The 27,363-nt window shown below is 38.5% G+C and overlaps 1 long non-coding RNA gene across 2 annotated transcripts in view; it reads left to right on the forward strand.

Annotated features, from left to right (window-relative positions):
• Positions 1 to 25,303, forward strand: part of LOC105853481 — a 192,491-nt gene extending 167,188 nt beyond the window's left edge. Inside the window, exons 1-5 of one of the 2 annotated variants that reach the window (XR_001145326.1) lie at positions 3,973 to 4,004; positions 15,046 to 15,221; positions 18,908 to 19,040; positions 23,570 to 23,669; positions 25,264 to 25,303. This is a non-coding gene — a long non-coding RNA (uncharacterized LOC105853481). Of the gene's footprint in view, positions 1 to 3,972; positions 4,005 to 15,045; positions 15,222 to 18,907; positions 19,041 to 23,569; positions 23,670 to 25,263 lie in introns of those variants that run through there. The other variant, XR_001145325.1, reaches the window with a different exon arrangement.
• The last annotated feature ends 2,060 nt before the right edge of the window (positions 25,304 to 27,363 follow it).

A 27,363-nucleotide genomic window follows, 5' to 3' on the forward strand; every position in this document is an offset into this window, starting at 1 on the left:
CGTCACCTTTCTGGATGTTTTTCTTTCAGGACCTGGGTTTTTCAACCTGTTGCTTTTTGGCTAGAGTGTGATTGCTCTGACACTTAACCCCTAGGCCACCAGGGAGGACCCAACTTTGTTGCTTTTTGGCTTGTGTCTATCTGACTTAGCCGTTCGAGGTGGGTGAATTGTCTTCTCTTTCCTTTGGAAAAGGAGAGACTGGGGTGAGAGGGATCCCTGGAATCTTATTCTACTTCCAGCACCTTTTTAAAAGAAGACAACCCATAATATCTACATTTCCCAGTGTTCATTTCCATTCTCAGATGAAGCAGACTAGCGTTACAATTATGTACAGCTCTGGAGAGGCATCCACAAAGATAGCGAAGTTGAAATTAGCAACAGAAGAGGATAAGAGTAGAATCATTCCAGGCCCTCCCTGGTGGCGCAGCGGGTTAAAGCACAGCACTAAAAAGCTAAAGCCACTTTCGCATGAGTTCGATCCCTGCCTGCCCCGGAGGAGATCCACATGGTGCGGCAGACCTCTCCTGACCCGCCCGCTGCTCCCCTCAGCAGTGTTCTTTGTTGATCTGCCTGTTCTGCTCCCCACTCTGTCTCTGGTGAATCCTCTCACAACCACTGCACCTCTGGCCTGTACCCCAGTTCTGTATACACAAATGAATAAATCTCAAAAAAAAAAAAAAAAAGAGTAGTATCATTCCTGTCCTCTTAACACTGAGGGGCAGGATGGAGAGGAAGCCCTCTTAAGAATAACAAGGAACCCCAAATGTTGAAGCTTTTTAAAGCTGCACTGAAGTAGCCTGACAGTGTCATCATATATGTTCTCTCTATAACTCTCCCCAAAGTGAGTTAATGAAAGAGCATTTTTTTCCAGCAAGAAAACATATGTACAATTCAATGAACTACTTATTGAAATAGGTCCTTTTAATTTTCATTCTTTTAACTAGTCAATTTCTGTGTCCTCATGTACTTGGTGCAGGTCCAGAAAACCACACCATCCTAAGCTACAGAAATGGAAGTTGTTTAATAGTGGGCTGAATCATGCCAATTTATATAAATATGTCTGCAGATACCAAACATACATAAGAGGCTGGGACCCAAATTATCCTGTTTGCAAGAATATGAGAACTGTATTTTTGTCACTTTACCAGAGGTCTATAAACCCAGGGTTATTTGAAAAGAAAGAAAAGCAATTTTTCCAAACTTTATGCAGACAGAAGAATTATGACCAAGATGAGCCCCCAGAAAGAGGTCCTTCCCTGAATCAGAAGGAAGCAGCTAGAGCTGGATGTTTGAGATTTGAGCAACAAATTTTGTCATCAGGGTCAGAGGGTAAGTAAGGACTGATGTCCTGGTTTCAGAATATCTTTGGTATGTTACTTTCTTCCTCTCCTTCCTGCAAACCCACCTTGAATTGTCCATGAGGGACGGGTGTGACTAGACAGGCAAGGATGAGCAGCTGCATGTATGCGTCTCGAATAAGACAACCATTCTGTGGACTCAAAGTTGCTCTCTTGGGTTGGAGCCACTTCCTCCTGCCCAGATCTCGCCTCAGCTTCAAGTCCAGATCTGCCAGTGAGTCTGCACTGTCCACATTGTTTTCATTAATTATGGTCAGCATCCTGTCTCCACCTCATTACCTGACCACATTGTGCTGATTTTTAGACATTTCACGAAGGGAAATTGCTTTCCCTTAACTGAATAGACTGCTTCTTTATAGAAAAATCTGTCATTCATTATTTTATGTCTTCCACTTCCAGGAACTTGTTGGAAATCAGTTAGTGTGTAACCAGTTGGAGTAAATTCTGTAACGTTGAGGCTATCTCACAGAAATATCTTCCGTTTTCAGTCAGTATTTTCAAAAGTGGAACTTCTGAAGAGTCCTGTGGATGCTTGAAAGTTTCTCAAGACCGGATCTTGGTTTTAAACATAGAGAAATGGAATGAGTTTTAATATTAACTTTGAATTCTTTGCCTTTTCTTTTTGACATGGAAATGAACAGCAGAGCAGTATGTCTCTGTAGCTGCAAGACACTTACATCACTAGGTAACCTTCACCCACGCTAGGTACTGCTCTGCAATGTGCTTTAAGTGTGTCTCTCCCCAGTAGCCCTTTGAGGGTAGAAGTTGTTATCATGTTCATTATACAGGTGGAGAAACTCAGGTTTCGGGAGGTGATTTGCCACAGGTCACCCAACCACTTATTAAAAGGAAGCACTGAATTTTGAAGCCAGGTCTCTGTGTGAGGGGAGGTCCCAGCTCTTAATTATTAATCTTTACATGCGTTTTTTTGTCCCTAGGTGAGTTACTGCATATATTCCCTTTAAAAAAACAAGTTGAATCCTTTCACATACTACCATGGATGCTAAATACATGACAGACATTTACCATGGACCTGTACTCTTCCATGTGTTGGTGAGACTTGTCGAGCTCTCATTCCAAACCTGGGCCTTCCAGATTTTATAATTTCTGGAACAGACCAACTTATGCCACACAGAGCTATATACTACATCCAAGTATGCTAAAATAGAGACCTTGTCTGTTAAGTGCATGTTGTTTTTATTTCAAAACATGCAGTTATAAGCAATATATTATATGAAGAGACAAACAGTTGATTACCCTTTAGTCCTGGTCCTTAGGGAATCAGGGAATTGTCAGCTTAGAGGTTCTGTGATACAACAGAGTCTTTTGTCTCTCATCACTAACACTATATCCACTCCAGAATAATAGCTGCTACAAGGAGTTATTCTTTAGCTCATTAATTTGCTTTCCAGAAAATAAATTCACAGTTTGGTGGGTTCTATGAATATATCTATAGAACATTCAGTCATCTATTATTTCTTAGGGAAAATATTTTTTAAGGTATGGCAATAAGAGCTAACAGTTGTCTCAGAAATAATTTCCTTAAGTATGTACTGGGACTATGGAAGAAGAGTTGCATTTGTATACTGAGATGGGAAGTGGATCATCTTACTATCGTATCAAGTCACTTGACAAAATACCACATGAATGAATCAAGTCACTTGACAAAATACCACATATACATCCTATGTACGCATGTGAACAGCTTGGGAATAGCCCCCCCCCCCAACCCCATGGACCTCACAGAATTTCTCAAGGAAGAGTAAGTGATCAGATGTTGTGAGAACCATCTGCAGTTCAAGGGAGGACTGATTAAGTACTGACAAGGACTGACAAGGTGGTACAGAATAAGTTAAGGACTCTGGAGTCAAAATGCTAAGCTCCACTATTTGCTGTGTGTGAGACTAGGGCAAGGTACACAGTCTATGCATCTCAATTCCTAGGCTTGAAAAGGCGGCTTATAATAGTATCTACTCCACCGAGAATGATTAAATGAGCTGACATGCATGAATTACATAGGACATGCACACACTGGCTATTGCTAGTGGAGCAAAATACAGGGGATGAGATGCAAATTGTTCACAATAAATGTAAAGAAGACATATATCAAGTGTCTTAATGAAACAGAAAGCGGCTTCATCTATTTGAAACTGTCTAGGTACCAGGCACCCAGTGAGTTTCTGTAGTACAAACAAGAAATCAGTCTTTACCCTTAGGTAAAGGACTGTCCACCAGAAAAAGGCAGATATTCAAAGCATTGATTCTCAATCACTAAGTTAAAAGGATGAGTAGAGACATCAAACTGTTATGAGCACACGGGGAGAGGCCTGAGTAATTCCCCCTGGGAGAGCTGCACGCATGTGATATCCAACTCCAAGGACGCACGAGTAAGTCCACCATGATCAGCCCGGGGCGAGTGCCCTGGACTGTAGAAACTGCTGCATCAATGCTGTTCCTAGGACATCATGCAGGCTTTATCACCAAAGAGTTGCAGGACTTACTGACCAGCTCTGATGTGATCGTTCTCTAGATTTTCTACCAGAGAGAGAGAGAGAGAGAGGGAAGGAGAGAAAGAGAGAGGAAGATCAAGAATGATAAGAGAAAATTAAAAGAAGAAAAAACCCGGAAGAGATAATTTCGCCAGAGGTAAAGTTGAATATACAATGGCAAAAGACTTTCCTGTGCAATAGCCCCTCAAAGCCTCCATGGCTTATCTTGGTAAATTAATCAGGCCCACAGAAGTCAAAGGGGCCCTATCTTTCACTAGGAGTGAAAGAACTTTATTTAGAGACGATCCCTCCAAGGAAACAACGCTATTTCAACTGATTTCTGTGTGACATTCGGATTTGTCCCTCAATAGGTAATATGCAGACATTTAAACTGCGGTTTGCCCAGTTCTGCTTCACTGGTCATTGGGGAAATTCATCTAAAGCTGCAAAAAGGGCTAGAAATGTTTGCATCATATTAATAAACGGGAAACCGAGGAAGCTGCCAACTGGCAGTGGAGTGTGTTTTGGTGGTTTGATAAGGCTACTAAAGAGTTTATGATGTGACAGATGTTTCACTACACTATTGTGAAATGAATAGATTATGAGAAGTAATTAGATGTACATTGGAATCAATGCTGTTATCATCGAGGCCTTCGGGCGATGCAGTAGATGAGAGTCTTGGCAGCAGGTGGTCCAATGGCTCCGAGACAGGAAGACACACCGCAGGAGACTGAGTGACAGGTTTCACAGATCCAGGGGGTGAGAGATCTGAGCTGGGGCTTGCATTTGTAATCTTTACTCATGTATAAATAATAACAGCTCCACGACTGACTTCATATGCTATGTCATAGCCTCTGTTTCCCTCACACACATGTAGAATAGGGCTGGTTTCATCCTCGGTCTCCCTATTTTCAAATATGCATATGTATTTTCAATTGTTACTGACAGTTCCATCATTTTTTGAGGGAAGACTTTTAGAGCTAATCATCTGATGATTGCATTTATTTTTAATGCTTGGCATTGAGCCTCCATTGTACAAAACTCCTATAGGTTGCAGATCAGAAGCTGAAAACTACTTTCACTGCCTTTCATCAGGAAGGTGGTTTCTTCTCACTGGCTCAATGACTAACAGTGAAAGGGGCGCGCTTGTCTCTCTGCTCTGTGAAATCCCTTTGCAGGGGACTTGGCAGGGTCACCCTCCATGCTTGAAGCAACCATATGGAGCCTGCTGCTTTCAAGAGAAGGTTTTGGTTTCTGCCAGTTTCCAGGGTCAGCTATTAGCACACTGGGGAATGCTGAAGTTCCCAAGCACAGAATGAAGAGGGAGGGAAGAAATGGGTGATTAGGGGAATTAAGTAACTGATTCCTTGTGTACATCTGCTACCCCTGTAGGAAAAAGAAATATTTGGTAGAATCATTTATTAGCCCCTATCTGCTTAAAATAGCAGTAATATTTCTGTAAAAAAAAAAAAAAGAAAAGAAAAGAAAAGAAAAGGAGGGTACTGCATTGAATGAACTCTAAATAATATGTACCTCTGGTAATTAAAGAGATCTTTGCAGAAATATGTGGATTATGGCTGTCTATTCACTCACACAAGTGTAAGATTTTAATACTCATATCTACCTAAGTAAGTCATTCAATAATTCTTTCTTTTAATAAATCTTACTGAACCTTCACTGTATCCCTGTTTCTTGCTGCTGGGGATATGAACCTTAGGAATTAGGTCATATTGAGCTCAACTGTCCTTTGGTACCTGTAAGTGTGTGTTCATCGCCATGTGCCATCCATAAGAAGTCAGATGTTTTGTTGAAAAGCTATGCTTTGGGTACTTTCGTTGGGGTTAAACACGTATCAAGTACCTGAGTTCATAGAATTGAGAGTGAAAGCTAGAAGAGGTTGATGAGGTAATATAAAGCTACAATGCAAAGTCTTTAAAATAATGAGTACCATGATTCACCTACACATTAACGTTTGAGAAATGTGAGTCTAGTGTATCAATGCTTGAACATCCCTATCAACAGTTGGTATTCCTAACTAACTTATGGGTATTTTGGTATAACCAGTGGCAGAAAAATATAAAAAGATAATTGTTTTCCTCTGTTTACTAGTCTCCTAATACCAGTCTAGAGAAAGTGTCAACATTAAATGCAAGTATTATAAATATATGAAAACACTAATCACAAAGGTTTTGTCTTTCAAAAGTTTTCTGTATCATTATCTGCTCTTGGGCATCTTGGTATGAAGCATCAGCTTCTGTAATTTTGATAAAGCCTGTGGTTGGTCAATCAGGATTTCCTGGGAAGGCAGTAAACGTAATCCTTCAGAGATAATAGGACCTCATCAAAACAGGCACGGGGATCAACCTGAAGCAGAAAGCTCTGTGCAATTAGTCTCTCCCTAATTGAGCATGAGCTTTCAGTAATAGTAGCAACCACTTATAGAGTACTTTCTCCGTACCTCCTCATTTAATCCCCTTAAGAGTCTTATTCTCATTTGATAGGTGACAACACTGGAATGTGGGTAGATTAAGAAAATGTTCCAAAGTTGGCCAGGGAATGACAAAGCCTGAATTTGAAACCAGTTCTCTGATTCCCGGTGTCACATGCTTGCTCATCAAATTTCAGATTAATGGTGTTCTTCAAGTTCTTTACTTTTTCTATGGGATGTAATGTCTAGTTGGTTTCACACAAAGAGGTATATTATTACAAGAAAATTCATGCAGGCCTATTCTAGTGGAATAGAAGAAATCAACTGCAAGAAACAATGTTTAAAATATTTGTTAAAGTTCTTGTTGTACTGACTTCGTTCCCAGTAGTAACTGCAGGGCTTTTGATGGACTGTGCCTAGGAATTCTAGTGACTGCTGAATACTTCTGCCTCTGCCATGTGATCAAGTTAAACTAAATCCCCACATGATTCACCTATACATTAACACTTGAGAAATGTGAGTCTAGTGTATCAATGCTTGAACATCCCTATCAACAGGAATGTCAAACACTCTGCCCTTAGACAGATCTGTTTTGAGGCAATTGGTCTCCCAATAATCTTCATATTTAGATGAAAATTCTTCATTGAAAATTTTAAAAATGCAGTTAGCTAATTTGATGATAAAGTTCACAAGGACTAACAATTGTGGAAGCATGCTCAGAAAAATACAGAGAAAGAAAGACATTAGATGCTAAAGCCAAAGGCTCTAGAATTAAAACAACCCAATTAAAGCCTGTGTAGTTAAAAGAGTAGCTGGATAATCTGGTTACTCTGGACAGCTGAATACTACACAACTGTAGAAAAGAATAAAGAGGACAGGACCTCTATGAATTGATATGGATATACTGACATGTCCATGTTTATATCCAGGGTATATACTGATAAGTGAAAAGTGTAAATGAGTGCTTATCGTAGGTGCCCTTTTTTGATAAGCATGAAGGGGAAATAAGAAAAATATATAGAGAGACCTGCTTATTCATGCCCCAAATATTACAGAGACTATAAACAAGAAAGTGATGACACTGGTTACCGGTAGGGACTGTCAGAAGGGCAATGGATGATTGAGAATGGGCAGAAGGGATAAAGGAAAATGACATTTCCCTAGAACAGATAGCTTTGGCTATAGTTAGGAATGTAATGGGGCAAAATGACAACTCTGTAGCAAGGAGTACACCTAGCACCCAGGTGTGTATTTTAAATTTTATTCTCCAGTTAAAGGAATCAGGATTCTCTGGGAAAGTCTGCATCTAGCATTAGTACAAGGGGGGAAAACAAAACAAGGGAAAACAAGGGAATGTTTGGTGGTAGGAGAAATTAGGTAAGTGCTCTAAAGATCATGAGTATAAATTGAAATGACACTACAGCCAGTCAGAAGACTTGATGAGAACATTTAAATTCTACTCTCTAATAGACAATAGGTAAAGAATAGCATTTCCCATAGTAATGGGAAAACTGGATAGCCACATTCAAAGGAATGGTTTATCTTACACCATAAACAAAAACAAATCAAAGTGGATTAAAGACTTGAATTAGACCTGAACCCAGAAAACTCCTGGGAGAAAACCCAGAGGGGTAAATTCCTTGGTAAAGTTTATAGAAACAAAAATATATAAATGGAACTTATCAAAATTAAAACGAAGTTTTAATTTTGCATAATGAAGTAAAACAAGGAAATGAAAAGGCAATATATAGAATGGGAGAAAGTATCTGTAAGCCACATATCCAGCAACATCCAAAATATAAAAAAGGGTCAATATCCAACATATACAAGGGACTCGTGTTAATAAACAAAAACAACATCAAATAACTTAATTAAACATGGGCAAAGTGCTAAAGAGATATTTTTGTAAAGTAGATATACAAATGGCCAACAGTTACTTGAGATATTTCTGTGTCTTGAGAAACCAAGAACCCAGGAGATGCCCAAGGTGAAGACAAAGAATAAATATCCAGTCATTTCTTTATTGAATGATTTTAAACACACCTTCTTTGTATTCACCATTTCTAATGAGCTCCAGTTGTTAACTCTCATAAACAGTCTCTAAGGATCGAGGTCTTAGTCTAAGTGTTATCTTAAAAGTCTAAAGTGCAAACGGGGTGGGGGTGGGTGAGGGAAGTGCACAGAACTATGGTGATGGCACATGAGTGACTCAGTAATGGGAAACCCACGGGGATTACAATTGAGATGAAAAAAAAATGTACAAAATGATGTAAAAAAGTCTAAAGTGATCTTCGAGATCTGTTCTGGATAACCCCTCCTGGGGAACCCCACTCCTAGGAGGCCACCATATAGACAGTGCATTTAGTGCAGACCCCCTATGGACATAGTGAACTGCAGCCCAGATACCTTGGGCTCATACTTCACTCTTGCTGAGCAGTGGGAGCTACAGGCACACATCGCTGCCCCAGCATGAAAGGGTCATGCCAAACATACCGGAAATAAAATGCAAAGGTGTAGAGGAAAGGGATACATTCACACTGCTGGTGGGTAGCAGGCCTGCCAGTCCCTATGGAAAGCACTATGGAGTGTCTCAAAAGATTGAAAATGATCTGCCCTATGATCCAACAGTTCCACTCCTAAGCATCTGCCCAAAAATTTAAAAACATCAATTTGAAAGGAGAATTGAACTCCCATGTTTACTGCAGCAATATCAGAGTAGCTAACTATTGAAACCATCTACATGCCCCCAAATAGATGAGTGGATCAGGAAGATGTGGCATGAATACACAATGGAATATTACTGAACAATCAAAAATATAAACTCATTCGATTTGTAGCAAATGGATGGAGCTGGAAGAGATAATGCTAAGTAAAATAAAGTCAGAAGGAAAAAGATAAATATTGGTTGGTGTCTTGTATGTGAAATATGGAGAAACAAAACTAAGGGGAAAATAAAGAAAACGTAAAATCTAGATGCCTCTCACGTCATCCAGTAACCTTTGAAAGCTGACTCTAGACCTGACGCATCAAAGGGGATGTGTGTATGAGTGAGGGTCAGCACAAAGAGGGAAGGGCACTAAATGGACTGGGGTGCTTTGGTGATGGGTACTCCACAGTGGGAGAATCCTATACTTGCAAATATCAACAATAATGTAAGCCAGCATGACCTTGGTCCAAAAAAAAAAAAAAAGGTCTAAAGTGAGATTGCCTTCTTTATTTCTAATGTTTAACTCCAATTAATGAAGAGGAAACCTTAACATACAAGGGTGGGCCCTCCCCTCCCTGGTGGCACAAGGGGTTAAAGCACAACACTATGAAACTGTCGCAGCCACAGCAGCACAAGTTTGATCCCTGGCCAGGGAGCTGACCCACATGGCGTGGAAGATCTCCCTGTCTCGTCCACTGCTCCCCTCAGCAGTGTATTTCTGTTCATTTGCCTGTTCTACTCCCTACACTGTCTCTACTGAATCCTCTCATCCTTGCATCTCTGGCTTGTACCCCAGTTCTGTATGCATAAATAAATAAATCTTTTTAAAAAATACAAGGGAATTACATATCACAGTAATCTCAAATTGAGTAATGTCAAACTGAGTCATTCAGTTTCACTTTAGTGCTCTGCTTTAGCAGAGAGCATGACTTAGGCCACTGCTGTGTTTTCTGCCACCTATTTCCTGCATCCCACGTCTATAACTAAGGTGTTAGGGAACCTCAGTGAAGAATCTTCTATTCATCTCATTCCATTTTGTGTTGCTAGATTTCAGACCATCTAGAGCTCTAGCCTGTTAATATCTTTCAGAATCATCGTGCTCCCTATAAGTTTGTTGAGTAAACTTTCCATACTTTTATCCAAGTCAAAGACAAAAATGTTGAACAAAATTGAGTTCCCCCTAGACTGACATTAATTATTTAAACAGACAACCTTTTCATTGTACAAATTACTACTAACCTAACTTGCCCAGAGTTTTCTGTGTCTTTAGTCAATTTTGTTCCATGTTGTTTGCCAGGGTACAAGAGGGAAATTGTCAAATGAATTTGAAGCTCAGATTCTCCTTACCAGAATTCTATGAATTAGTGTCCTACATTTGTTGTTTGACTGGGAAACGGGCCTTTCACAGCATCTAGTATCACAGAGGTCAATTGAAGTCTGTCAAAAGTCTGGCTTCATTTCTGCTCTGGCTTACTTAGGGTTGATCACTGAAAACTGCCAACCTGTCACTCCAAATGGTGTCCAGAGGAAGCAGAAACTGACAAGCCAATAAGGTATTTTCTGTCACAGCTTCTTCCCATAAACCAAAGTGGTGAGATAAAATGGGTGGAAATTTTATAATATTGGTGACTTGTGTCATTCCTAAGCTGGGAAGACAAGTTTTGTTAAGAAAAGTCTTTTAATGTTGTTAAGTAAATACATACCATGCTGTTCATCCAAAGAAAAGATTAACAGTCCACAGTGTATATATACTACTCACTGATGTTACTCTAGTGAATCTAAAAGCACCAATTACAAGGAGCTTAATGAAAAGTCAACTTGGACTTAGAATAAAGCCTAAAACATTTTCTACATCTTACATGAAATGAGGAAAGTTAGGTGTGCTAATTTCTTTAAAATTATTGAAAATACCAGTCCTCTTTAAAGACACATGTGCTCTGTTACCTGGAGCATATAATTTTCACTATTCACCAGTATATTCTCATGGTGAGAAACAATACATTACTACAGGTTACCACAAAACTAATATGGGACAGGTGGAGCTGTTCAGGGTGCTATTACTTAAAGATCCCTTGTGAGTTTCTCAATGGGAAAAAAAAAGCCTAATAGAAAAATAATGAATAGATGTTACAATTTAACTCTAAAGCCACTACTTTAAAAACACTATATGCTTTTTCAAGGAAAACAAACTGAGAAAAATATTAATAGAAAAACATATAAAGGGTTAATATTCCTAATATGTGAGGTTATAAAACCTGATTTAAAAATGCTCAGAATCTGACAAGTCTATGGAAAAAAGAAATGAGAAGAAAAATCTTCAAAATAGTAATATAATTAAAACAATTTTAAAGTGTATAAGGGAAAACAAAATATTTTATATAGGTAAATTTTACCAATTGTATTAACAGTTATTTAATAAGTATATCTTTTGCTGATAGGAATATGAAGGAAAAATTTAATAACATATATAAAATGTTTAAAGATAGTTAAACTTCCACGTAGCAACCCTGCCCTTGTGTTCTGTTTTAGGAAAATTTTACCTTAACTAAATAATACAAAATAATGAGAAAAAAAATACAGAAACGATCTTAGCAACACGATCACTTATAAGCAGGAAAATCTAAGCAAGAGATATATTCAACACCATGGCAGTAACTAAATTATGGCAAATTGAATTAAATGTTATGAAAACCTCTAATTTACAATGCCAACATGAAAAAAACAGGACACGAATTATATGTACACATTATCTTATTTATGAAATAATACACACAGGAAGAAACAAAGAGCATACTTATGGAAGTACTCTGTACTTTTCATTTCCTTTTAAAGCTTTTTCTGCTAATTCCACACAGTTGGTGATTTTTTGTAATGCCATCAGAAAAACAGCTATTTAACGTGTCAGTAATTTTAAAAACTGCCTTGATCTTACCTATGCATTTAGTATTTAGGCAGTTACTATTTTTTTTTAGTGATAGGATCTTTCCTTCACTTTCAAAATGGCATCAGGCCAGGGACCTGGAATGCAACCAACTGCCTTCAGCTTCCTCATCAGAAAAGTCAGTCTCTTATGCTGGGCTTGCCCTGAGCTAACAGGGGCGCCTCTGGGGCACTGGAATCTGAAGGGTGTTCTCTGTCCTACCCCTTTTCTGGAATCATCCCTTCATCTGAGCTGCTGCTGTATAGTACCAAACAGAAGCTGTTTAGTCATCTAGTTTCACAAGGAGCACCTCGTTTAAATGATGGGTTCCTTAAAGACAGCAGGCCAAACTTTTTTTTATTTAATCATCCTCACTCTGTAGAGTGATTGACCTTTTGTAGCCCCTCAAAAGATTTCTGCATGAATGAGTGAATGAAACAAGGGGGCTAACTGAAACATTTACAACCCAGGTGTAAGGCTGGGTAGGGCAAGTGACCTCTGCCAAGTCACCATTATTTAAAATGAAGGTGACAGAACTGATGGAAAGGACCTTTGAAAAGAAGCAAAATCACATGAGTGAAAGCTTCCTATTCACTGTGAGATGTGCAAACATATAGTCATATTTTTATTGGTTAAGTACCTTGGCCAATTATCTCTGAATGTCTGCAGAAGTATCATTAAGCAATGAGAAAATAAATCTGAAAATATATTTCATGTGTGTTTCAGATGTTATAACTAGGTAAAGCTGAGCCCTGATAGGGTAATATGTCTCTTATTTAAAGGAGAAACCACCTCTCCAAAATGCTAAAAAACACTTTATTACCCTCTGTTTATCTAGTATTTTGGTGACCTCTAGGGTTCTTAAAAGATTTTTGTGCTTCCCCAAATACCCAACTTTTTATTAGCAGATCTCACTCTCTCTCTCTCACTTCTACTTATTATTCATTCATTCATTTTTTATTTCTATGTATGATATAGAACTATATCATAAAAAACAATGATCAAATATGACCCACACTTGGGAAGCAAGTATGCTTAACACTGAGATTCTCAGTCAACCTCATGGTAATTCATTAGACAAAGATGAAGTTATTTTTTTAAACTCTGGATAAAGAACTGATGCTTCAGTGTTAAATACAAATTTAAATACAAATAAATGTGTGACTTTCATTCTCTAAGATCTGTAAGTCTAAGTCTTAGATCTCTGAGATCTATGTCTTGTCCAGAGACTTATAACACTGCTATTGGACTTAGGTCAAGTTTTGTTAACACTAAGTGCTTTATAGCTGCATTTGTTTTAAAATATTTTACAATTCCATCGTATCCACCAATCTTTGTAAATCATTATAAAAGCTGTGGGCTCTAATGGAAAACATACATTGAGTAGGTAATTTTCAGAAGCAGAAATACGAAGACTCATTAGACGTGATATCGAGTCCCATTATAACCAAGGCAATGTAAGTGAAATGAAACACAAATTGCCCTTCAGATTTGCAAAGATAAGGCAAGAATGAAAGTTTCAGTCAGCTGAAAAAGTCACACACACAGGACTATTTGTATTACCAAAATAAATAAATAAAACCCAGAAACTAAATACTCAGGAATATTGGGCCTGTGTCTTTATTTCCTTATCTGCTGAATGAGGATAATTACAGTACACACCTGGTCGATAGCCTCTAAGCAATGATAAGTGACAATACATTCAAACCATGGAAGTTCACCCAGCTTTAGTGACCAGGTTTTTTTTTTTTTTTTATTGTGGACATAGAGCACCATGTGACTTACCTACACTACTCTGCCTACAACACCCCCTCAAGTTAAACTGATAAGCCTGGCCCAAAGTTGCAGGCACAAATAAAAACCAGCATTCATCAAAAATCACAATGTAGCATAAAATTATCTACCTGTTCACACTAAGCAAATACACACCAATGAAACTATTTTCATGAGAAACTTTTACATTAATTAGATGCGATACTTTTATTTCTCATCCCATTCTCCTCCTGCCTATTGTATAGCATTCACAAAATTCTAGATGAACTCCACCAAATTGACTGCATGAGTCACAAATAGGTCACCATCTACAGCTTGAATAATACTGCCCACTTCTAGTGCAACAGTCATTTAAAATGAAGGACAGACATTCATTTTTAGCATGTAAAGCTTTCAGGAAATAGTATGGATAAAAAAGCAAGTTAGAGAATGACAAATATATCCTGTTATGATTCATTCTATTTAGAATGTTATAAATGTAGAGTTATAGGGAGTTACTTAGAAAGTTGTTATATGGACAGTTAATCAAAGTCATCTAGAGAGCCTTTAATTACTTTGGAAGTAGCTCAAGAAGTAGGATTTTGAGTATTACAGTTTCTATTAACTTTCTGTTATTTGAATTTACTTTGGGGCATGGGCAGTGTTTTTCCATGCAAAAACTGGAAACTCTTTCTAAAAAGAAAATTCTCCAGTTATCAAAGATAAAAAAGTCACTAATAATCTTCATACATGTCAAGCCTATATTTACTAGACTGATCACACAGAACTACTAAGGCTTTAGAAAAATTTAGAGAATTTATTGAGGCTATGTGAGAAACAAATTGTCCCTTTTTGTGGTCATCAAATCTTTAAAAATATTCTCTTGGAGATTCTAATAAGTTACTATTCTTACCATAAGTTAACTTAATTAAAGCCTAAGTATTGGGATGTGATTGCATAAATATGTAAGAGTTAATAATGTTTAAATAAATACATAACTCAGAAGAGCCTTCTCTCTTTGTTTTCTGATAAAGGGAACTTATTAGTCAGTAATAATCAACACTGACAGTGATTTATTTATTACTGTTATGATAATCCCAAAACATTAAGATTTTTAATTCTTTCATGTGTCAAGCAGTGGTGTTCTCATGGAACTCAAAGAATAAAATTTCAAATTATAATATTATTATACTTGGGATAAATTAGTGTTGAGTACATTACAGTCTGTCTTTGTAAAAAATTGAAACTCATGCATGGTTTAAATTGCAATTCTCTATTAGTTTAACTGAAACAAGTCATTTTTCATCCAGAATAGAGTTTGTGCAACAAGCCAAGGAGCCCATTTATTTTCTAGAAAAACCTGTATCTCAGCAGCTTCTCTTACTTTCCAGTCTCATCAGATGATCACTGGCCTCGGCGACATATAGGAAGTTGGATGCTTAAACAATCATCAAGTCTCCCTGAAGAAATGATTCCTGGTCCTGCAGTACTTCAGTTCACATTCCTGCAAGAACTGGGCCACTTATTCCCGTTGAGAGATCTCCGGATGGGTAAAGACATGCACCTGGTACCTTAGCCTTCTATTTGCATAGCTACTTTCAGCAAGATTATTTTCCTCTGGCAACATAGTGCATTGGGGGGAAGCCCTGTGAAAGGTCCCTCTCTCTTCATTTCCCCACTTATTAACCTTGCATGCCTGAAAATTTATGACTGTTGTTAGGATCCAGGTCTACTCTCATTTGTGTGCTTCAAAGACCAATATTCACCCATGAAATTTTGAATTTCTCTTCACTGGTGAAGATCTTCTTTTGTTGTGTAATTAAAGTGGCTTATAGCCAAACAAACATCTAAGTGAGTCTCATGGGAATTAATAAGCATGATTTTCCAATGACTTGGGATTAGTGGTAGTTTTTGAAGAATTGGTTTTAAGCTTAATAATGAAAATGTTGGAGTGTAACTGGATTACAATATTAAATGACCCAAGAGAATAAAGAAAGACCACATAACCCTAAGCTATATCACTTAAGAGTTAGGAGACCTACAATATAAAACATAACACTTGCACTATAACTCTCATGGTGAAGTAAATACATACTAGTGAATTGATAACATTAAAATTTCTTATTTCATTTTTACACTTAAAATCACAGACTTACTTGATTGCAACACAACACTTTCAAATAATGCTGTGTAAATACAGGTCACAGAATTTGGCAAGCTCATTTTAGAACATCAATCTTACTGTTGCTATTTGGGTAAAACTTAATGTATAAAAATATAAAAAAAAAATACCATTATATGTGAGTGTACCCTATAATTATTTCTGAATATTTAATGATCTACTCAGAAATCAGCACACTTTATGGAGGGAAATTTAATCAGCACATGCTTTCAAACTTTAGATTAGTCCTACCCCAAAAGACTGCCTTTTAAAGTTTATGATAATAACAGCTAAAAATGATAATAAAGTCATGAGCCATATGTCTAGAACAAATGGATTTTTTTCCTTCACCTTTGACTCAAGACAAAAAAACAAAAAGCGGGAGAGAGGAGGTTTCAGTCACACCGTATTTAATCCAATTTGCTTTGGGTTTAATCTCCAAAACAAGGCTGGTCTGCTAATTCCCAATTATAATGGCACATGTAATCAGAGTCCTCATTAACAAAGACTGACTATATTGTCTATTAGGAACAAAAATTTGAAATGCAAATTCAGCAAATCAAAACGTTAAATGAGCTCCTACCCAAGATGCTTCGAGCTCCCGCCAGGGCAGACCACGCTGGCGACACCTGCCCGGGATTTTCCCTCCAGCTGAATGTTTCCTTCGGTTCCAGTCTTTGCCTTCTAATTGACCTGCTTATGATCTCGGCTACAATTAACATATGCTTATTAGTAATGGCTGGTTAAAGATTTCAACTGCTGCAGTTTACAAAGCCTAATAGAGATGACACACCACAGGAAAGACGAAGCCACTATTTCCCTCATCAGCAAACAAGGTGGTTATAGTGCGGTGGTGGAAATTACATGATTTTTCACACTGTCCGATGTGTGGAAATTGTTACTAATTGATATTGGGAATCAATGGCTACATGACACCGAGCTTCTCACATACACCATGATACAGATACTTACTGAGTCCTTTTCCCTTTAAGCAAGTCGTTTCTAATTTGGTTTTACGAAGAAAATAAAGTGAAGAAACTTCTCCAACTGGATGAATGGCTCATGGTATTGTGTTGCTTCATAATTTGAATGTGTAGTAGTGTTTCCAGAGTGATTTCAGACAGTGCAAAGGGAAAGAATCTATTCTAAATCATAATAGGGTGATAATGCTTTTAACTTTTTGTTTAGACTTTACATTTTGGTCATGGCATCCATTCTTAGTTTCTAGCTAATACCACAGAGCCCTGGGGTGCAGGAGTACCTTCTGGCCGGATTAGTCTTCCTTCTTCTTTTACTTTTTTGATTTTAGTCATGTAATTTGAATTTGATAGGAGAGTCCATTTACTCTCAAGTAGTTTTCCTCTATTTAGAATTAACGTCCAGCCAGTTTTAATCCTCATTTTTCATATAATTTTATTGATGAGGAAATCCTAAATTGGCTATTTCTAATCCTGGGGCAAACAAACCTTGATTGCATAGCTCGGTGTAGGTTCAGCAAAGTCATTCTTATATCACTGACTCAGGTGACCTGTGTCTCTAGGGGGAAACAAAGGACTTATCCTGAGTCTCAGGAGGCCATGGGGTATCACTCAGCAGGATCTTAGACACCTGTATTCATTTTCTATTGCAGGGTAACAAAATATCACAAAACCACGGTTTAAAATAACAACTATTCAGTGTCTCACACTTTTATATAGTGGAAGCCTGGCTGTGGTAGAACTGGATTCTCTCCTCAAGGTTTCATTTGGTATCAACCACGGGGACAGTTAACCTCCAGGCTTGGTGTTCTCTTCTAAGCCCATTGGTTGCCTGATGCTTTGCTGATGGTGTCAGGAATGGCTCCCAACTCCTAGGAGCTCCCCCTTACTCCTTTCCTCAAGGCTCCCTTCCTCTTCAAGAATATAAATTTGTTGAATCCTTCTTTTTCAATCTGTGACTACCTTTTTTGCAACCAGCCTAAGCAACCTCTGCCTCTGAAGAGTTTTATCTAATCAGGCCACTCTCATCCAGATAATCTCTCTGTTTTATGGCTGTACAATATAACCTACTCTTGAGAGTTAAATTTACCTTGTACACAGTCATAGGGAAGACACAGAATAACTCTGCCTGCCACAGCAAGTCTTCACTCACTGGCCTCCTTTCATATGTACACCACACGTGCACACACACACATGACCTCGGTTGGACTAGGTAGCAGCTGCTCCTTTTCTCTATATCTCCAAAATTTCAGGGCCAAATAATTGCTAAACCATGACTCATGGACAGAAACCATAAATTATTATCCACTTAACGGGGCTGATTTATTTGCTTGGTACACTGTTTTGTTTTTTCCTTGAAAATGGTGATAGAATAATTCCTATTATTAGGCTTTCTAAATAAAACAAAAGCGAATGATACATGGCTTGTGATTTTAATAAACAACAAAATAGCCCTAGAGACAAAATAAAAACTTATATACAAAGAGCAATTATGTAATAGCCTTGTTCAGAGATGAAAACTCTGTATCAGATAGTGACTAATAAAACGTTTAGACATTTTCTTTTCACCTTGTTCTGTCAGATGCATGGTGTTCTAACAAGGTGATGCCCATGGATTTTTGATGAAGTTCTTAGATTTTTTCTGACATATTTCAAAATGTATTAAGTCTCCCAACACTTCTCCTCTAAACTTGTTTCACCCTAAGTTCTCTCCCTCCCCCTCAGCCAGCTTCAATTTTTCAGTCAGATTTCTAGGGTTTGTTATTAGTTTGGCTTTATTTGACACTGTTTTATTTCTCTATATTCCACAAATAAGCGACACCATCGGTGATTGTCATTCTCCTTTGGACTTACTTTGTTTAGCATAATCCCCTCTCTCAGCCATCCACATCATTACAAATGGCATAGCTGAGTGCTATTCCATTGTGTATATAGAGTTGTTAACCAATGCTGTCTACAAACTAATAAGTATAAGTATATGCATAAAGAAATCAGAGGCAGGGAGACTCAGTGACTTTACTGACTTTCCTCTAACTATAATGATTCACACCCCTGAGCACCTACACTGGAGGTTTCACCCGGTTCCTCTAATGCTTCTTGTTCTTTTCATTTCAGCTCGCCTGCAGTCTGGTTCTTCTACCTGAGATGAGATATCTTCTCCCACACAATAGAGCTCCATTCATTTCCTCTTGGCCTTTGGATCTCATTCCATTTGGTATTTCCTTCAGCAAACACCACATGTGCTATGGTAAAGCAGCAAGCTCATCTTCTTCATGACATTTCTCTCATTACAGAGGCAAAAGCAAGGGACCCAGCACCTAATCTTAAAGCCAGACTGCCACTGTTGGGCAAGGACATGGTGTGCATCTTCTCTGGGCCACAGTTTCATGGAGAGATGGCGGCATTCACCGTCCGTTAGCTAGAGGAGGCTACAGGCTAGTACAGAGAGAAGACTACAAAAGTGATCACCACACAACAAAAACTGTGAAATATTCTGGTTTAATTTTAGCTAAAAAACTTATTGTTTAATTTCTTTCTCTTTCATTAGAGCTCAAATTCCAGAAATATCCCTGTTTCTTTACTTTTTTATTTTAAAAGAAGATTTATTTATTTTATTCTTACATACCTGGGACAAGTCAGAGGTGCAGGGGCATTGAAAGGATTCACCAGAGACAGAGTGGGGAGCAGAACAGGAAGATAGAAGAAGTACACTGCTGAGGGGAGCAGCAGGCGGATCAGGAGAGGTCTGCTACGACATGTGGGTCACCTCCGGGGCTGGGGGTCGAACTCGCCCTGAAACGGCTGTGGCCAGCTTGCAGTGCTGTGTCTTAACCTGTTGCACACCAGGGAGGGCCCCCAATCTCTGTTTCTTTTTGTACCTTATTCATGCCATGCACACTTCAGAAATACAATGGATATGTATTGAATAAACAAATATATAATGCAAGTAATTATAGTTGCTGTAGTCTTTCTTTCTCATGTTAGCTTATTAATATTCTCTCATCACTCAGTACTTTCCAAATGTATGAATTGAAAGCCTGATATTAATAATGCCCCAATGAGGGGTTGTTCCTGACTTTTAATAGATTCCCAAAATACAGCAATAGTATTTTTCTTCTAATATCTTTTTTGAAGAGCCAAAGTTCAGAATAAATGGCCCATGTTTAATTGTAGAATTGAGTAGTGCACATAATTCACAAAATAGGCAGCTGGGTTTTAAGTAAACAGGAATTGATGATACCTTGTTAGTGTGTAAGAAATATTAAATAATAATACCAGAATAAAATTTAGTATTTCTTATATATATTTCATAGAACTAATAAACCATTGAACATCTACCTGAGGGCTGCTGTCCCTTAACTTTTAATTTAAATTGATTTTATGTTTAATTTATGAATGCTCAAAAATATTATGAAATGTAAAGGAGAAACTCAACCTCATAAATCAATGTATTCTGGATTGCTAGTTTAATTTCCATATTGATTTAGAACCCAGGCTAGAAGTATCTATAAGAAGGCATAAAGCATAAGAACTATCAGCACATAAAGGGTTAGTTAGCTAGTACAAGAGTCATTGCTAAAGAACTTCCTCTGAGTGATCTCAATCCCAGGAGAAATAAGCGCACTGATAACTAGAGTTTTTATTTTGGTTCATGCCTTATACTCACAGCTTCTTACATTTATGAATCGTTTGCTTTTACTACAGCTGATGGTGTAAGAGCGAGTAGTAAATGTGGTCTCCTGATGAAAGTAACACCATATCAAACATTCTTGTGTAATGCGAAACATTATGCCTTCTAATTATAAAGTAGAAACATTTTTTTTTTAAAGATTTATTTGTGCATACAGAACTGGGGTACAGGCCAGAGTCTCAGGGGCGGTGAGAGGCTTCACCAGAGACAGAGTGGGGAACAGAACAGGCAGATCGACGAAGTACACTGCTGAGGGGAGCAGCAGGCGGGTCAGGAGAGGTCTGCCACGCCATGTGGTCACCTCTGGGGCAGGCGGGAATCGAACTCATTCGGAAGCGGCTTTAGATTCTCAGTGCTGTGCTTTAGCCCACTGCACCACCAGGGAGGGCCAAGTAGAAACATATTTTAATGGCCACTAGATTGGGGATTGTTCTGAAACAGGAAAATTTATATATATATATATATATGTATATATATGTGTGTGTGTGTATATATATGAATATATATATAGATGAATATATAGATGAATATATATGAGCTATATATATGAATATATATATAATAATTCATCCATATAGTTCTTACACATATAATTAATACACATATATGATACTTACTGGCAATATAAATTGTTTCTAAGCTATCTACTCACTGGATTTGATTTATTATTACAAGATAAAATAAAACTCTTTTTGCAAAAAATGTCCTTGTTGAATAGGAATAGCATAAAAAAACAGGCTAATAAATAACAGAAACTCCAGAATCAGAAGGACAGGACTTCTCTCCTAGCTCTACTACTCAACACCTGGGTGAACTTGATCAAGTTTGGAAGTCCTTTTGCATGTCAAGTTTTGCATGTCAGGAACCTCAAGTGGTGCTAGGAATACAGTATGTTCAATATGTATTAGCTATAACCACATAATCACAACAGTAGTATCTATGTGCACATAATCAGCAGCAAACCCAATAGTGATAGTAACACACAGTGACAGAACATAGTTGCAAAGTGGTCTAAATAATAGCATTTCTCTTCTATGTTGTACTATTTTTACTCTTTTTTAAAGGCTTGAATGCTTGAATGTGTGCCATGCACATGTTTCATGTATTGTCTTTTCAAATGGCACAACTCCATGAAGGCAGGAGCTAATATAATATTCATTCTACACATGAACAAAGCGAGGTATGAGACCAAAGCCAGCTGACCCAGCAGAGAGGGCATGACCCAGAAACACGCCCCTTGAGTGGCTGTTCCTGGCAACAAAATGGATCCACCCACACTTTCTTCCATCTGTAAAATGTGCTGGCTCGTGCCCACTGCCTGCTGAAGGCTCAATCTGGCAAGCTCGTCTCTCAATGCCTGGGCCCTGCTGGCCTACTAGTTGTTGAACGAGCTTTTTAAGAGTGGATGGTTTGTTCCCAAATCTGTTCATGTGGCTGTACTTGTCAATGCTGGTGCCTACATTATCCGTTGCTTAAATACTACAGAAATAAATAAAATCCGGATTAAAAGGCAGACAACTGTCTTTATTAAAAATGGAATATTTTACTAACAGCTATTTGGATTGAAAGTGAAATGTTAAGAAGGGGGAAGCACCGTAAAACTCGAGCACGAACACACACTCAGACTGCCTTTGAATTATCCAGCTACTGACCCACACTAATAGGGAGGGGGCATGTGCCCCTAGGTGGGGAAAGCTCGAGAAACCCTCATTTCAGAACTGTTCTCAAAGACACAAACAGTCCCTATGCCCCAGGGGTGAAATGCAGTAGAAGCCTTTTTCTAATTTACTACTTCAACCAACTTTTCTAATTCAGAAATCAAGCACTAGTTCTAACTGTGTCAGAGAAGAGGTCTTCTTCCCACAAGTCTAGAAAAAAAAGGAATTTTATTAGATCTGTTGCCTTGTAGCAAAACACTAAATACAAAAGTAAACAATAAGAGAGATATTAAAAAAATAATCCTACTAAGTTCACAATAATAAAACCGATATATAGCAATAAAAGATGTTGGGGTTAAATGCTTAAATGAAGGTCAAGAATTAAGATGAAGATTAGATATGAGAAAAAAGCTAGCGAGGATGTGTGAGAGGGAACACGGTACACCATTTGTGCAACTGTGTGAACAGCATGGAACAGCACGGAAGTCCCTCAACAAATTTAAAACAGAGGCCTGCCTGGTGGCGCAAGGGGTTAAGTCTCAGCACTGTGAAGCTACCAACAGCCACTGTAGCACAAAAAATAATCCTACTAAGTTAGTTCCCCTCTAGGGAGTGTGACCCACATGGCACAGCAGACCTCTCCTGTCTTGCCTCCCCCCAGCAGTGCATTTCAGTAGATCTGCCTGTTCTGCTCTCCATTCTCTCTCTGGTGAGTCCTTTCGCCTTCCATGCCTCTGGCCTGTACCCAGCTCTTGTCTGCATAAATAAAAATTTTTAAGAAATTTAAAACAGAGGGCCCTCCCTGGTGGCACAGCGGGTTGGAGCACAGTGCTGCGAAGCTGGCTATGGCTGCTTCAGTGCGAGTTTGATCCCCGTCCCGGAGGTGACCCACATGGCGTGGCAGACCTCAGCAGTGTACTTAGTAGGTCTACCTGTGCTGCTCCCCACTCTGTCTCTGGTGAATCCTCTTACCACCCTTGCACCTCTGGCCTGTACCCCAGTTCTGTATGCATAAGTAAATAGCAAAAAAAAAGAAAGAAAGAAAGAAAGAAATTAAAAAGTAGGACTTCCACCTCAGAGAAGTGAACACCAGAGATGTTAAGGGGGGTACCAATTGCACTTGATAATCTGTTGCACTGCAGCCTGGCAATCTAGGAAGTTACCCAGATGTTTGCTTTCAGTAAACGTGAAGTTAATGGGATGTTGCACTGATGAAAAGTAATACTGGGGAGAAATAGTTTTGGAGAAGGGGAGGGATTATTTCTAATTCAACTTCGGGGTGTTATTATTTATTTCCATATTCCTAACACCAAAACAGAACACGTACTGAATGAATGAATGAATGAATGAATGAATGAATGAATGAGTGGATGGATGATATGTGGCAAGTATTTGATTACTTATCTGTATCTCTTTTCTTGATGGTAGGGGATGTCTCATCTCCCTCAAGACTCTTTTCCCAAGTCCTATATTGCTGAACACAGACTACGAACTCTATAAAAAATTTCCTGATTGATCTAATGAAAAGGTAGGAGCAAGATTAATGTTCAATATTGCAAATTAATCATATGTAATGGGTTTATCATTGTGCCAGGAATTAGATATTTATGCTAAAAATAGATGAAATAGATACCTAGAATTTAATAATGGCCTTTTGTCAGGGTGTAATAGCGTTTAGTTGATGATGTGAGCATGTAAGAAGAGACGGAGAGAGCTGCCGTTATTGATTGCTTCCATATTGTTGGTTTTATATGTAGAAATGTCACTGAAAATATCTCTTTATGGCCATGATCAAATCAGAAGCAGGCGGTGTACTTGAAGTCCTAATTTAATCCACCCACATAAGCAGCAGCTGTGGGATGCCCGTGAAACCTGCCTCTCCCACACATGGGGCCCAATTATTGAGCCACAGGGAATTAGAATCACCAAGTCTTAGGGTCAAGTTCAATTTAACTACACATAGAAAGATATGGCTGATTTTGCCAAGGACAAGACGAGATGAAAAGCAGCTGAATAACTGTCAGACAGAGCGTCACCCGTGCACACCCCATCTACAGTCTTAGTGTCATCGTTGAAAATTGAGGACTAGGAGTTAGTACATCTAAAACTGAAGCTTCTAAAAGTCTCTTCTGGATATTCAGATATTCAGGTTTACGTTTTGCTTACTTGTAAAAAGAATATACTTCTTTCTTGCTTTGCTAGAAAACTTGAGTAACTGTTTAGATCGCTCAATTGTAGTTTGTCAGGATGGTACATTCCCACATCTTCAAGTTTCTGGAATCCTGCTCTCCTCTAGTCAGGTCCTTTTATTTGAATCTTCTATGGGGTTTTTGCACCTGGCTCCAAGTGGGTTTTTAGGACAGTTTCAAAGTGAATACCATGCCCATCGTTCCCGGTACTTGGCATATTCCCCAGCACCTGTCCAACATCAAGTCAAGTCTTCCTCTCTATCCTTCTGCCACCACCTAGCTTAGCTAACCTTCCCGTAGCTTGTTCAGATCAGTGTAATAATCTAGCTTCTGTCTTTGTCTCCAGTCTTGCCAGTTCACCTTCCATAGTGAGGCCAGTCTGCTCTGCTGATTAGACCGTGCCATCCTTAGCGGGAACTCCTGAGGATTAGACTATGCCGACAGGTTCCCCTCACTTATGTGAAAAACCCAGACTTACAGGATGCTACTAACATCCTGCATGCTTGAGTTCCAGGTCCTTTGTACTCATTGCTCAACGTTTCTTTTTGCTCCTCCACCTCGCCCAGAAAGGGTTTCAGCCACAGTGAAGGAATAGAAGGTCCGGTCTTTCCCAGGGTTTCCATGTTCTATAACCTTTTGTGTGTACTGCTTCATTTTCCTGGACCTCACTGGTCACCCAAAAAACCATTTGCCCACTTCCTAGGATTTAACTAATGTCCCATTTATTTCTTTGAAGGAAATTCTGATTCTCCATTCCCAGATATACATCTCCTGTATATTATATTTAACTTTATTTCAAAGTACTTATAATATTAATTTCTTCTTTGTTTCCATTAATGTTTTACTCACATTAATTTTTTAAAAAATATTTTACATTGTGTTTCTCCTCACTGCACTTTAAATCACAAATTCTGGCCCTCTTTGGTGGCGTAGCAGGTTAAAGCACAGCACTAAGAAGCTAAAGCCACTTCAGCATGAGTTCAGTACCTGCCCCGGAGATGACCACATGGCCACATGGAGATGACCACATGGCGCCGCAGACCTTTCCTGGCCCATCAGCAGTGTACTTCATGGATCTACCTGTTCTGCTCCCCACTCTATCTCTGGTGAATCCTCTCACCGCCCCTGCACCTCTGGCTTGTACCCCAGTACTGTATGCATAAATAAAAAAAATCACTTATTTCCAGGCAAATTTATTTTTGCATTCACTCTGTGCCCAACAGAGTAGGAAAAAGGAAACATTCATTAAATGTGTATCAAATAATTGAAAAGTACATTGTTATTTATTGCTAGGTGAGGACTATTTTGTTGTTGAGTAAAGTATAAATTTGCATGTAGGAGTCATGTCTTAACACACCTGAAAAATTCTCATCCAGACATAGCATCATTTTTGCTTGATATTGCTCAGCACTGAGGATATTGAGGGTGATTTCTATAAGCTCCTGAAACTTTGACATTTTCCCAGAAGGCACAGCTAAACTGAGAATGAGGATTAACTATCTTGGTAAATTCTTGGTGTAATATAAGAAACTTGGCATAGCACAAGCACATAGTAGAGAGCTAGCTCCCTGCTTACTACATGCTGAGCAAACAACATGTTTTGACCCTAAAAGAGTGCATGGGTGCTGCCTCTGAGTTGGGGCTTTATTGATTCTTGTTTCTGGCTTATTCTGATACCACCTATGGAAGCTCAGTTTCTGTCAACATTCTGACACAGCACTTGGAAAAGACAATAAACACCCAGCTATTTTGGTAGGTTACAGAGGTACATTCTGTTTTCCCAATGCTTATCATCTTGTCTGACCTTCCTTGTGACACATTTTGACTAAAAAAATAAGGTGGAAACGACATGAATTCAGGACCCAATGCCACTATGGCTTCCACTTTGCTCTTCTGAAACTTTGCCTGGAGACCATCAGGTGGACAATCTGGGTGGGAATGAACGGCCACACAGAGAGGGGGGACATCATCCAGCCATCCAACGGTGCTCAGCCCCAGCACACTGCACCTGTCAGCTGACGCAACCTTATGAGTAAGCCCAGTGGTCAGCAGAAGTCACCCATAGAAGAGTGAGAAATAGTACAGGACCAGGTGTTAGGATGGCTTGTTGTGCAGCAATAGAAAACTGAGAGGCCTGAGGACAACAGAGGCACCATCAGAGTAGACATCTGGCATAAACAACCAGATGTCTTTCTAGCGGCCCCAGAAGCCCTGCACACAGTGAGTTTATTCAGCGAGGTTATGAAAGCATTTCCAGTTCATTATGACAAGTGACAGAAATAGAAAAGGCTTGAGCAAGCATATGTTCACACATTATTGATTCTTTGAATCTTTAATTCCTGGCATATAAAGATAAAATATAAGACTCGTCAAGGTGACAGTCATCTGTTATAATACTTCAAAATGTGAATGATAAAAATTTGATTTAAAGTATTTAAAACCTATCAAAAAGAGTACAGAGCTTTGAAAAGGTAATGTGTCCACGTAAAAATCCATTAATGTGAAATAACCTCCCCTTAGATTCTCCAAATGTGGAGTCAGTAGTGAGGTCAGGTCTTTCTTGAACCAAAATTCTAGTTTATCAAAAGCCATAAGAAGGGAAGTAAAATATAGGTTATCTTAAAGTTAAAGAGTCTTAACTAAGATTAACTAGAAAATCTCAGAAAAATCTACTTGCCACCTTTTCTTCTTATATAGTATACCACATGTAAGTTTTAATAATCCTTCTAGGTTCTTTATTAAGCATTTTTCTTCTCTAGTTTCTAAGAATTAATCATAACATGCTTTATAAGCAGCAACTTTTACAGAGAGAATTGAATCAATATCAAATTGACTCAATGTAAAAAAAAATCTACGATCCAACAATTTACAAAGCACTAGACCACTCCTGATCTCATATACCTTTATGGGTTTGGGGATTACTTCTTCACATATGTAAAAAAAAAAAAATGAACTGAGAGAGTTAATGATCTGTTTAACTTTAAGATGATGCAGCAGGTAAAAAATAGGATTGGTACTCTGATATTTTCTTCA

The sequence above is a fragment of the Condylura cristata genome, unplaced genomic scaffold (assembly GCF_000260355.1).
Source record: "Condylura cristata isolate star-nosed mole 26May11 unplaced genomic scaffold, ConCri1.0 scaffold00010, whole genome shotgun sequence".
NCBI lineage: Eukaryota > Metazoa > Chordata > Mammalia > Eulipotyphla > Talpidae > Condylura > Condylura cristata.